The sequence below is a fragment of the Zingiber officinale genome, chromosome 1A (assembly GCF_018446385.1).
Source record: "Zingiber officinale cultivar Zhangliang chromosome 1A, Zo_v1.1, whole genome shotgun sequence".
Classification (NCBI taxonomy): Eukaryota; Viridiplantae; Streptophyta; class Magnoliopsida; order Zingiberales; family Zingiberaceae; genus Zingiber; species Zingiber officinale.
Genome location: NC_055987.1, coordinates 105,372,082 through 105,385,662, shown reverse-complemented (window position 1 = coordinate 105,385,662; position 13,581 = coordinate 105,372,082).

The window sequence follows — 13,581 nt, the reverse complement described above, 5'->3', positions numbered from 1 at the left end:
TTAGGCCACTTAAAGGAAGTTTATATTCTATGAATTTCGGCCAAGTAAGGTTTAAAGGACCTAGAGGCCTTGGAAATGAAACCTAAGGGGTTAAAAGTACTTCTTATGAAAACTTGATAATGTGTGAATGTGATACATGTTTGTATGACCTAAATGAATCATTATGTGTTCGGCCATGAAGGGATAGATGCCCTAGAAACCCTAGAACAAAAATTAAATATGTCTATGCCATGCTGTATGAAAATGATATGATAATAAGTTAGAATGCATGATTGCTTTAGTTACGAAATGATATGCATAATGAAGTTATATTATGAAATATGCCATGATGTGTTATAGCATAGAAAATGCTATACATAATGAAAAGAAATGAAGTAATGTTATGATATGTGATAGCATAGAAAATGCTATACATAATGAAAAGAAATGAAAAAGAATAAATGCATGAAAGATTGTTAAGGACATGATATGATAGTTATGCATGATAAGTTATTTTTATGGTTTGTACGAAGGGTGGGCTCCGTATACGCCCCGGGGTCGATGGAGTAAGACTCGGGCCTCGTCAGTAATGGGCCTTTGAGTGCCCTAGGTCGATGGAGTAAGACTCGGGCCTAGTATGTATGCATGGTAGGGCTCAAGACTTGCTACCTTGGACCTACGCATTAAGTATGTGGTACAAACCGGGATCCCAAATGATGATGATATTAATTTCAAGTACTATTAAGTATAAGTTTTCAAATTCACGATGCATTGCCTACATTCATATGTGCTTGAATTATATGATTATATGATATAATGTCATGTGATATTATGATATGAATATGATGCCCTTGTATGTCTCATGCTTATGATTTATTTGTTTTATGATATGATATTCATGCTTCTATGAAATGATATGTGAATAAGAAATATGCATGATATGTTTGAATAGAATGATATGTTATGTTATGATTAGTTGAGACGATGATATGTTGATCCATTCTTGATATACGATGATTCTCGGTTTTAGTGAGTAGGAAAAGGAACTTACTGAGCCATGAGTGCTCATAGCTTACTTTCCTTGTACCGCAGATAAAAGAGAAAGCTGGATGAACAACGGAGCAGCAGGAGGAGCAGATAGTGATGTGTGTGGTGGTGGCTCGGCTAGGACGATTCGGACAAATTAATATTTTTAGTTATAAGTTCAATATATGCACATTTTTACAAATCAGAATATGTGATATTATGCTTAATAAATTAAATTCTTTAAAGTTTTTATTCTTCCGCTGTTATAGTAAAACATGTACGTAAGTAGTATAAGAACGTAGCGCCACCTTTGGTTGGGTAAGAAGGGTGGGCGCTACAGAACCATCTTCGGATCCAATCCTCATTCCCCGGAGTCGATTCGTTGAAGACCCACCCTTAGATCGTCGGAAAATCCCTCCAGGAAGGTGGAGGAACGCCCCAAATCTTGATTTCTCCCAAAAGGGAGAGCTCCCCCTTTCAAATGAGGAAGAAACCCTTATATAGAGCTGGGGTTTGGGCGCCACACGACCCCGAGACACGACCGTGTGAAGCTCACACGACCTTGGTCACTCCCTTCTCTGCCTATCTCACACGGTCGTGTGATGCACACTACCGTAACATGTTCTGCCACTGCCACCCTTGCACGGCCGTGTAGATCTACACGGCCTGTGCTGCCTCTTGCTCTGGAACTCATGCACGGTCGTGTCTGGGATGTAACGCCCGCCCTCCCACTGCCTAGGAAGGTACGGGATTACTTGAATCATACGTGCATGCATACATATAATAATCATGGCAGCGGAAACAATTATTTATTTGTAACTAAACTAATCATCATGCTTATCAACTGAACTTGTAGACATGCAAATATTCATGCATAAAACTTGATTAATATCAACTACTTGAAACATGGTTCATGATATCATAAGTATACTAACATGAAACAAGGAGAACATAAGTGCATAACTATCCATACTAGTTCAAGTACTATCAAGCATAAAGACAACACATGGTTCATATGCAAAACTTATAACATATAAGCACAAGGCAGTTTTCTTCCACCATGCCACTGCCACACACACTCTGGCCCTTCCTGCTGCTCCACATAGTTTAGCCATTCCTTTCCTTTTTCTACAGTACAAGGAAACATAAAAAGAAACTATAAGCCCATAGGCTTAGTAAGTCTCTTTCCTACTCACTAAAACCATGAATCATACATAATCATCGAGTCATATCATAACATGTGAGAGCATAAGCATAGAGTCATATCATAACATGTGAGAGCATAAACATTAAAATAGCAACATGATCATATAAGCATCAAAGACATAATTTCAAAAGCATCCTACATAAGCATAAAGGAAACACATAACATGAACTTGTAGATGCAAGATGTTCTTTGAAAACATGTGTCATGAGATGAATACATATGCAAAATGTCCTTTTTGAAAGCATATATCATATACATACTTAAACATAATCTCATCATGAGGGCCTGGCTTGTACCATATACATACATGAATGCACGCATCCTAAGTAGATCCAAGGTAGCAAATCTTGAACCTACTAGGAACTAGGCCCGTTTCAAAGACCATCGACCTATGGGCAACTTAGGAGCCCATCCCTTTTTACTAGGCCCGTTTCATAGTCCATCGACCTAGGGGCGCTTATGGAGCCCACCCTTGGTACTAGCCATACAAAAGTAAAATAGCATATTATGTTTATCATATCATAGCATATCATGTTTCTTATCATATCATGAAGAGTGCTCTTAATCCCAACCTAAGTGAAGCATCTCTTTGTCATATCATAAAGAGTGCTCTTGATCCCAACTTAATGGAAGCATCTCTTAGGCTTTTCATCTTACATAAGCCTTTCATAAACATATCATGAAGCATAGCATGTTCTTGTCTTATCATGAAGCATAACATGTTCTTATCATATCATGAAGCATGGCATATTCTCATCATATCATGAAGCATAGCATATTCCTAGCATAGCATATTCTCATCATATCATGAATCATAGAATATTCTTATCATATCATGAAGCATAGCATATTTTTATCGTATCATGAAGCATGACATGTTCTTGTCATATAAGGAAGCATAGCATGTTCTTGTCATATAACCCATATCATTTTCATGCATAGTTAGGGGTTTTGAGCCTTCTACAAACCCGAATCATACTTGGCCGAAACTTGCATGGGTTTTGGTCTTGTATCTTAAGCAACTTTAAATAAGGAAAGCATCATATTAATATCACATGGTACTTATCATAACATAGAGGACATTTAGCAAATATAAACCCTAGTTTTCTTAGGTTGGCCAAAACCTACATGTCATGGTTCTAGGTTTTTTTTTTTTTTTTAGCAACATAAGCATGAAAGATTTAAACTAACATCATATAGGAGAACCCTTCATCATAAGGATTCATGAACAAACATAGTTAGGTTTCAAAAGTTTACTCTAAAACCCTTTTTTTTCCTCTTGGCCGAAACCTAAGGAGATGATTTCAAACTTTTAAATCAACATGTAGCATGAAACTTTTAACCACCATAGCATAGCAAGTGAGGTTCTTAATAAGCATAATTAGGTTTCTAACCCTAGTGTTCAACCTTGGCCGAAACTTGTAGACATGATTCTTAGGTTTTTCAAGCAACATTTTAAGCATGGATCTTTAACCTAATATCTCATGATACATAGCATACATGTGAGGCCTTTAGGTTTCATGGAACGTTCCTTAACCCTAATTTTCTTACTTGGCCGAAACATACATGTCTTGGTTTTGGATTCTCTCTTTTTTTTTTAAACAATATGAAACTAGAAACTTTTAAACCAATCATCATATAGTGGGTACACATCATGAGAAAATCATTAGTAACATAGTTAAGTTTCTAAACTTCCTCTAGTCTCCTTATTCCTTCTTGGCCGAAACCCTAGGAACATACCTCTAGGTTTTTAACAACTTGAAGCATAAAACCTTTTAAGCTAATATCATACAATGGGTTATTTATCATGAGGAATCATAACAAGCTTAGTTGAATTTTTAAACTTCCTCTTATGCCTTTGTTTCTTGCTTGGCCGAAACCCTAAATTATGGATCTACCCTTTTATGCAACCTAAACATGAGAACTTTAGGCTAACATCATGTAGTGAGTTATAAACCATAAGGGGTCATAAACAAGCATAGTTTATATCTTAAACTTTCCCTAAAACTCTTTATCTATTCAAGGTCGAACCTTAAAGAGCAAGGTTCCAAAAATCTAGCAATATCCACATGAAAAACCTTAACCTAACATCATGTAGTGAGGTACAAACCATAAGAAATCATGAACAAGCATAGTTTATTTCTTAAACTTTCTAATAATCACTTTATCTTCTCATGGCCGAAACTTCAAGAGTGTGATTCCAAGTTTTAAACAACATGAGTCCATAAAACTATTTAACAACCATAGATAACCAAAAAAAACTAATAGATAGCATGTTTCCATCTTTCTTATCATGGCCGAATGCTACAAGATAACATCTTAATTTTTTTTCAAAACATTTTCAAACATAGAAATCGTAGGAGGCTACTTGTACTACAGGTGAGGGGGATACTTGCTTCCTCTCGCTTGATTTACTAAGGAAAGTTACCTTGCTTGATGAATTAAACTTTTTCCTAGAGAGAAGCTCCTTTGCTTGGTTCGGCAATGGTGAGGAAGAAGAGGTTGGTTTTCGGTGGAGAGAAGGAGGAGGAGGAAGAGAGAACAAATGAAGTTTTTCCTACTCAATTTTCTTATTTATTCATAATGAGAAGAAGGAGGAAAAATGGTCTTTTCTTCCCTTAGCTCTCTTACTCTCATTCATGAAAAGAAGTAAACAAATGAAAATTTTCATTGGAGGAAGAAGAAGAAAAGTCAAACTTTTCTTCTTAAGTGAAGGGGCCTTCACCTTTCCTACCTTTAACTATCATTTCCCTCCTCTTTCTAACAGCACACCCCTGCTGGGGCTACTAGTTATAACATGGAACCACTTATAATTATTAAGAACTCCAAGATTCAATCCTTGTCATGCCTCTTTTTGGTTCTTTTTATTATATTTTTTTTAAAAGAAGGATCCACATGAAACCCATTTAATCATGCATAATTTATGTAAAATTTCTAGGGATCCTATGGGTGTTACAGTCCCCCATACCTCATAAAAGTTCATCCTCGAACTTAAAATAGCTCTAGGTACTTTTGTTTCATATCGTCTTGGCGTTCTCAAGTGGCTTCTTCGAACTGTTGATTTTTCCACAGGACCTTTACTAAGGGCACCTCTTTGTTCCTTAGTCTTTTGATATCTCGGTCTAATATCTGGACCGGTCGGCTCTTATAACTTAGGTCCTCTTGGACTTGCACTATCTGCCGCTCGATCACTTGTTCTATACTAGGAATACATTTCTTGAGCATCGAAACATGGAAGACGTTATGGATAGCTGACATCTCTTGAGGCAGCTCTATCTCATAAGCTACCTTGCCAACTCTTTTCAGAACTTGATAGGGTCCCACGTAGCGCGGGCTTAGCTTTCCTTTCTTTCCGAACCTCATCACTCCTTTCATAGGAGCTACTTTGAGGAATACTGAATCTCCGACATTGAATTCCAATGGCCTATGCCGCTTATCTGCATAGTTCTTTTGCCGACTTTGAGCAGTCTCTATTCTTTGGTGGATATTCTGTATCGCATGAGTGGTGTTGTCAATAAAATCTGTTCAGAATCCCATCTCCTCCTTTTCACCATTTTCGTACCAGCATATAGGGGATCTACATTTCCTCCTATACAACGCCTCATAAGGCGCCATTCCAATAGTTGTAACGCCCGCCCCTCTGGTAGGGCGGGGTTACGGGAACATACATGCATATTAATCTATTTCTAAGCAACGGAAGTATTTATTTATATATTCTTTTATGTTTTTAATTTACTTTTCTTTTTAAACACCAATAACTAATTAACTAAACATTTATAATCATATGAGCATGTTAAGCATAATTTTAAATTTAAAAAGTCATGATATCAAATTTCAACATAAGCATGAATAAGTATTGAGTAATCATGGAAAACATTAACATAAAATAGGCATAGTTCATATCAAGCATAAATTAACATAAACAGGTCTTTTTCCTTAGCCGAGCCACCACCACACACATCTCTTGCCCCTCCTGCTGCTCCCTTAGTTTATCCATCCTTTACCTTTATCTGCGGTACAAGGAAAGTATAAGCAGACAGGCTTAGTAAGATCCTTTCCTACTCACAAAAACCATGTATCATAGCATAATCACATAAACATATAGCATGGAGACATAATCATCTAAAACATCATATCATGTAAAAGAGCATCATAACATATCATATCATATCATTCTATATAAAAGCATCATGTCATACCTATCATATCATGAAAGAGCATCATGTCATATCATATCATAAAGAGAGCATCATGTCATATCATATAATCTCATAAAAGAGCATCACGTCATATCATATCATAAAAAGTATATGCAAGATGTCTTTCAAAAACATGCATCATGTCATGTGCAAGATGTCTTTTAAAAAAAAATATCATATAATACTTAAATATAATCTCAACATGAGGGCCCGGCTATGTACCACATAACATAAATGCGCGCAATCCATAGGACAGGGTAGCTAATCCCGAACCTACTAGGGAACTAGGTCCGTACTACGTCCGTCGACCTAGGGGCGAACTAAGGAGCCTATCCCTTGAACACTAAGGTCCGGTACAAGCCACATAAAAAGTAAAGTAGCATGTCATATTTACTTATCATATCATGAAGAGTGCTCTTAGTCCCAACTAATAGGGAAGCAACTCTTAGGCCTTTACTTGTCATATCATAAAGATTGCTCTTAGTCCCCACTAATAGGGAAGCATCTCTTAGGCCTTTACTTGTCATATCATAAAGCATGCATACTTGAGCATTTAGCCCATCATAAGAGTCATTATCATGCATGATTCATAAGCATACATAAATGAGCATATGACATATCATAGGGAAACATAATCATGCATAAAAAAAAACATTAACTAGCATCTCCTAGTTCATATCATAGCATGTGAGACACATAGTAAATCATAATTAGGTTTCTAACCCTAATTCCATGGAGTGGCCAAAACATACAAGGTATTGAATCTAGGTTACAAGTAACATAAAAGCATATGAACCCTAAACCACTTCATAACACTTATCATAAAGAACATCATGAGCATGTTTAGTTTAGATTCTAAGCTTCCTAGGTCTTTTAATCCTATTATGGCCGAACTTGCCGAGCATGAATCTAGGTTACAAGTAACATAAAAGCATATGAACCCTAAACCAACTTCATAACACTTATCATAAAGAACATCATTAGCATGCTTAGTTTAGGTTCTAAGCTTCCTAGGTCTTTTAATCCTATCATGGCCGAAACTTGCTAAACATAAATCTGGGTTACAAGTAATATAAAAGCATATGAACCCTAAACCAATTTCATAACACTTATCATGAGGAACATCATTAGCATGTTTAGTTTAGGTTCTAAGCTTCCTAGTTCTTTTAATCCTATCATGGCCGAAACTTGCCAAACATAAATCTAGGTTACAAGTAACATAAAAGCATATGAACCATAAACCAATTTCATAACACTTATCATAAGGAACATCATTAGCATGTTTAATTTAGGTTCTAAGCTTCCTAGTTATTTTAATCTTGTTATGGCCGAATGTTTAAGGAGCATGAAACTAAGTCTAAGCAACATACAAGCATAAGAATATCAAGCTAACTTCATATCATATCATAAGGAAAACCATGAGCATATTAGATTTGATTTGAAGAATTCTTAGACCTTTAATCTCATCATGGCTGAAACCCTAAGTAGAATGCATCTAGGTTCTAAGCAACATGCAAGCATGAAAACATTAAGAACTCTTCACACCATATCATAAGGAAAGTCATGAGCATGATAGATTAAATTTTAAACTCTCCTAGGCCTTCATTTCTATCAAGACCGAAACCTTCTAGGCATAGGTCTAGACTACAAGCAACATAAATAAAAACATGAGAATTTTTAAACAAAACTCATATCCTAAGTTACATATCATAAGGAACATCGTGAGCATGTTTAGTTAGGTCTTAAGCTCTCCTAGGTCTTTTAATCTTATCATGGCCGAATGGTTAAGGAACATGAATCTAAGTTCTAAGCAACATACAAGCATAAGAACACTAAACAAATCTTCTATCATAGGGTACATATCATAAGAAACATGGTGAGCATGTTTAGTTTAGGCCTTAAGTTTCCTTAAGTTTTTATACTTTGGTGGTCAAAAGTTTCAAGAAGCAACCCTAGATTTTTAAGCAATCTAAACTCATGGAAAAACACATGAACTATTTGTACCACAGGTGAGGGGATACTTACTTCGTCTTTCTTGGTTTTTCTTAAAAGAAGGTACGCTTGTGAAGAGGAAGAAGAAAGCTTCTCCTTCTAGTTCTCCCTTTTGCTTCTCTTGCTTGTAAGGAGTAGATCTTGAGGACTTCTTCTTGTGAATTAATTTCCTTTGGGAGAAAACCTTAGCTTGAATTCAGAAATGGGAGAGGGAAGAGTTCTAGGTCTCGGTGGAGGAGGAAGAAGGAGAAAGAAGGAGGAGGAAGAAGAAGGAGGAAGAAGTAGCCAACCTTTCTTTCCCTTCTCTTCTCTCATTCTTATTTATCCTTAATGAGGAAAAATGAAGAATGTCCCAATTCATCCTCTTGACTCCTCTATTATCTCACCCTCTTCATTCCCACAAAAGTAGAAAGAAGAAGAAGAAAAAGGCAACTTGCCTTTTGTCTTTTTCTTGCTTCTTCTCTTAACCAAGAGGAAGAGGAGGAAAGCTACTTGACATTCTCTTGCTCCCTTACTTAATCATACTTTTACTTTTAACTACAATTTCTATTCTTTGCTAATCATATATCATTCATAACTCTAGTGGTTATCATATCCATTTAGCTTTATCTATTGTGAGGGGTTTATGGTTCAAGCCTTAACTTCTCTTTCTTTTTATTTCCTTTTTGCTTCTATTTCCATTTCCCTTTTATTCTAAAAGAGAATACCCATATGTATAGCTTAAATATTTCGTGGGTGTTACAATAGTAGCTTGGTAGCTATTGTTGTAGGCGAATTCCGCTAAACACAGATACCGGCACCAGCTCCCCTTGAAGTCCAAGGCGCAAGCTCGTAACATATCTTCTAGTACTTGGTTCACCCTTTCTGTTTGTCCGTCGGTCTGAGGGTGGAAGGCAGTATTGAACAATAGCCTTGTGCCAAGAGCCTTCTGAACACATTCCCAAAAATGTGAAATAAAGCGACCATCTCTGTCAGAAATAATGGTCTTAGGAATCCCATGTAATCTAATAATTTCCTTGACATATAATTGAGCTAGTTGCTCAATCGAATAGGTCATCTTGATTGCTAGGAAGTGGGCGGATTTTGTTAATCTGTCCACGATTACCCATATAGCGTCATAGCCATTTGTCATTTTGGGTAATCCTGAAATAAAGTCCATAGAGATATCTTCCCATTTCCATTCCGGAATTTGGATTGGCTGCAGTACTCCTCCAGGTCTCTGGTGTTCTGCTTTAACCCTCTGGCAGGTCAGACAGGTACTGACATACTGAGCCACGTCTCTTTTCATACCGAACCACCATAATTTCTTTTTCAGGTCTTGGTACATCTTGGTGGATCCAGGATGCATCGTATAGGGTGTTGCATGGGCTTCTTCCAGTATCTTCTTTCACAACTCTGGGTCGTCGGGAATACATAAGCGATCCATGAGGTATATTATTCCACTGTCAGCGATACGGAATCCAACATTCTTTCCCTCTAAGACTTCTTGCTTGATCCTTTGGATGCTTGGGTCACGGGTTTGCTTCCCCAATATATAGTCGAACAGAGTCGGTGCTATAGTCAAGGTAGAGAGCTGTCCGGACACATTTTCGACCCCGTAGCACCAAATTTCTCTTGGCTTCCCAATAAATTCAAACATCGGTTCTGCTTCAAGCTGGAAAACCACTTTTCTTTTACGACACTCTATCGAAGCACTGTACTTGCTCAGTAAATCCATGCCTAAAATAATATCATAATCCCGCATGTCAAGCACTATCAGATCACAGTAGATTTCCCTATCTGCGATTCTGATGGGTGCAGCTCGCAACATATGAGTAGATGACATTACTGTTGGGTTTTTCGGGTCGAAAAAATTGCTTTTTCACATCGCGGAAACCTCGAAACCCCGCCACCGGATCCGTACGAAGAATAAAAGTTTGTAAAACTATGAGTACGAGTTTACCAACCTATAGATCTACACTAGAACTATATGTTAAAGAATTTTACCCTCGTAGCATGCCCTTCGTGAGTCCCGCTTGTCCAAGGAGATGCCGGATCTCAAGTTGACAAAGTAGACAACTCTCTATGCGTATCCACACGAACTAATTAGGTGGAGAAGACCAAACAATAGGTGTGCTGGCACCTAGGTGGTTCGGCCAAGGAGAAGAAGGAGAGGAGAAGGAGAGCTTGAGGAAGATGATGAAGTGAATGAGAATTACTCACCAAATGAAAACCCCTCTCCTAGCATTAGTGTGGCCGGCCACAATTGTAACTCATTCTCATTTAATGTGGCCGACCACATTAAATGGAAGGAGACTTGTAACCTCCATGGGATGGCACACACATGTGCTAGCTTTGATGATGTGGCACATCATCATTGGTTCTCCTAATGCCAACTCACAAATGATGTGGCATAAAGTCAAGTCAAACTTGACTCTTCCTCTTCCTCTCAAGTCAAGTGAAACTTGACTTAATCTCTCTCATGGTTGATCTAATCCAACCATTTAATTCAAGGCAATTTAATATAATGAATCTAATTCATTTAATTAAATTGATTCAATGAGTCATAATCTAAATTAGACTCATTGAACACATGAATCAACTTGAGTCCAACTCAATTAGCCCAATTAGGATTACTCTTAATCCAATTTGATTCATCACATGAATCTAATCCTCTTGGTTCATCATATGAACCTAATCTCTATCTAATTGTCCTTAGTGTGTGACCCTATAAGTTCTTGTAACATTGGCAATGCCCCTAAACCTATTTAGGAGCATAAGTAATGAGCGGTATCTAGCAACACATCATTGCTACCCAAGTTACAAGAATGTTGAGATCCAACATCACCTTGTGACTACTAATTGTGACTCCTCACAATATATGACAAGTGTCCTTCTATCTTAGATATCTAGATTGATCAATGTGAGGCATAGACCGTGTCATCCTCTGACCTATCTAAATCTTGAACTCCAAGTAGACTCACTCAATCAAATGAGCTCAATATCTCATATTGACTCATTTGGGCATGGCCATGCACTTCGTGGTCTCACTCTATCATGAATATCGATGTCGCTCCCGTCATATAGGAGGGATAAATCTCATCTACATCACTCACATCGCTCTGCATAATTCATTACATACCCAGTAATCATCTTTATAGTCCACCCAGTTACGGGTGACATTTGACGAAACCAAAGTACATAACTCCTTATGTAGGGAATCATGGTGACTTCAGGTCTAAGGACTAATAGTCATACTAATAGCCACATCAGAAAATATATGACACTCATATAACGATCCATGATACTTTCTCATGGCGGGTCATTCAGTATACATTCTCCAATGCATACCCATGTGCCAACTTGATATCTCTATATCCATGACTTGTGAGATGAAGTCATCGAGTTGACCTACATGCTAGTCTTATTACATTAACATTGTCCCTGAATATTAATACTCGACTAGTAATGATTAAGAGTAGTGTTCCCTATATCATCTCACTATTGGTTCAACTAACCGATTGATATAGGTGAGAACCTTCTACTCAAGGACGCTATTATACTTAGTTTATTTGACACCAATACAAGTAAGTATAATAACAAAAAAACAAATGCCTTTATTTATATAAGAATATGATACAACAAGTACATAATACAATCATCAAATGATTGACTCTAGGGCTCTAACTAACAATCTCCCACTAGCAATAGTGCCAATCAGTGTAGGCTCTAAGCCCCAATGACCTAGTGTGACCATCATGCTCTAACCCAACAATTTTATGAAAAATTGTTGGTTAGAGCCCTAAAGACAATCATTTGATGATTGTATTATGGACTTGTTGTATCATATTCTTATATAAATAAAGGCATTTGTTTTTGGTTATTATACTTACTTGTATTGGTGTCAAATAAACTAAATATAATAGCGTTCTTGAGTAGAAGGTTCTCACCTATATCAATCAGTTAGTTGAACCGATAGTGAGATGATAAAGGGAACACTACTCTTAATCATTCCTAGTCGAGTATTAACATTCAAGGACAATGTTAATGCAATAAAACTAGCATGTAGGTCAACTCGATGACTTGATCTCACGAGTCATGGATATAGAGATATCAAGTTGACACATGGGTATGCATTGAAGAATGTATACTGAATGACCCGCCATGAGAAAGTATCATGGATCGTTATATGAGTGTCATATACTTTCTCATCTGGCTATTAGTATGACTATTAGGCCTTAGACCTGAAGTCACCATGGTTCTCTACATAAGGAGTTATGTACTTTGGTTTCGTCAAACGTCACCCATAACTGGGTGGACTATAAAGATGATTACTGGGTAGGTAACAAATTATGCAGAGGGATGTGAGTGATGTTGATGAGATCTATCCCTCCTATATGACGGGAGCGAGATCGGTATTCATGATAGAGTGAGACCACGAAGTGCATGGCCATGCCCAAATGAGTCAATATGAGATATTGAGCTCATTTGATTGAGTGAGTCTACTTGGAGTTCAAGATTTAGATAGGTCAGAGGATGACACGGTCTATGCCTCACATTGATCAATCTAGATATCTAAGATAGAAGGACACTTGTCATATATTGTGAGGAGTCACAATTAATAGTCACAAGGTGATGTTGGATCTCAACATTCTTGTAACTTGGGTAGTAATGATATGTTGCTAGATACCGCTCATTACTTATACTCCTAAATAGGTTTAGGGGCATTGCCAACGTTACAAGAACCTATAGGGTCACACACTAAGGACAATTAGATGGAGATTAGGTTCATATGATCAACCAAGAGGATTATATTCATGTGATGAATCAAATTGGATTAAGAGTAATCCTAATTGGGCTAATTGAGTTGGACTCAAGTTGATTCATGTGTTCAATGAGTCTAATTTAGATTATGACTCATTGAATCAATTTAATTAAATGAATTAGATTCATTATATTAAATTGCCATGAATTAAATGGTTGGATTAGATCAACCATGAGAGAGATTAAGTCAAGTTTCACTTGACTTGAGAGGAAGAGGAAGAGTCAAGTTTGACTTGACTTTATGCCACATCATTTGTGAGTTGGCATTAGGAGAACCAATGATGATGTGCCACATCATCAAAGCTAGCACATGTGTATGCCATCTCATGGAGGTTACATGTCTCCTTCCATTTAATGTGGTCGGCCACATTAAAT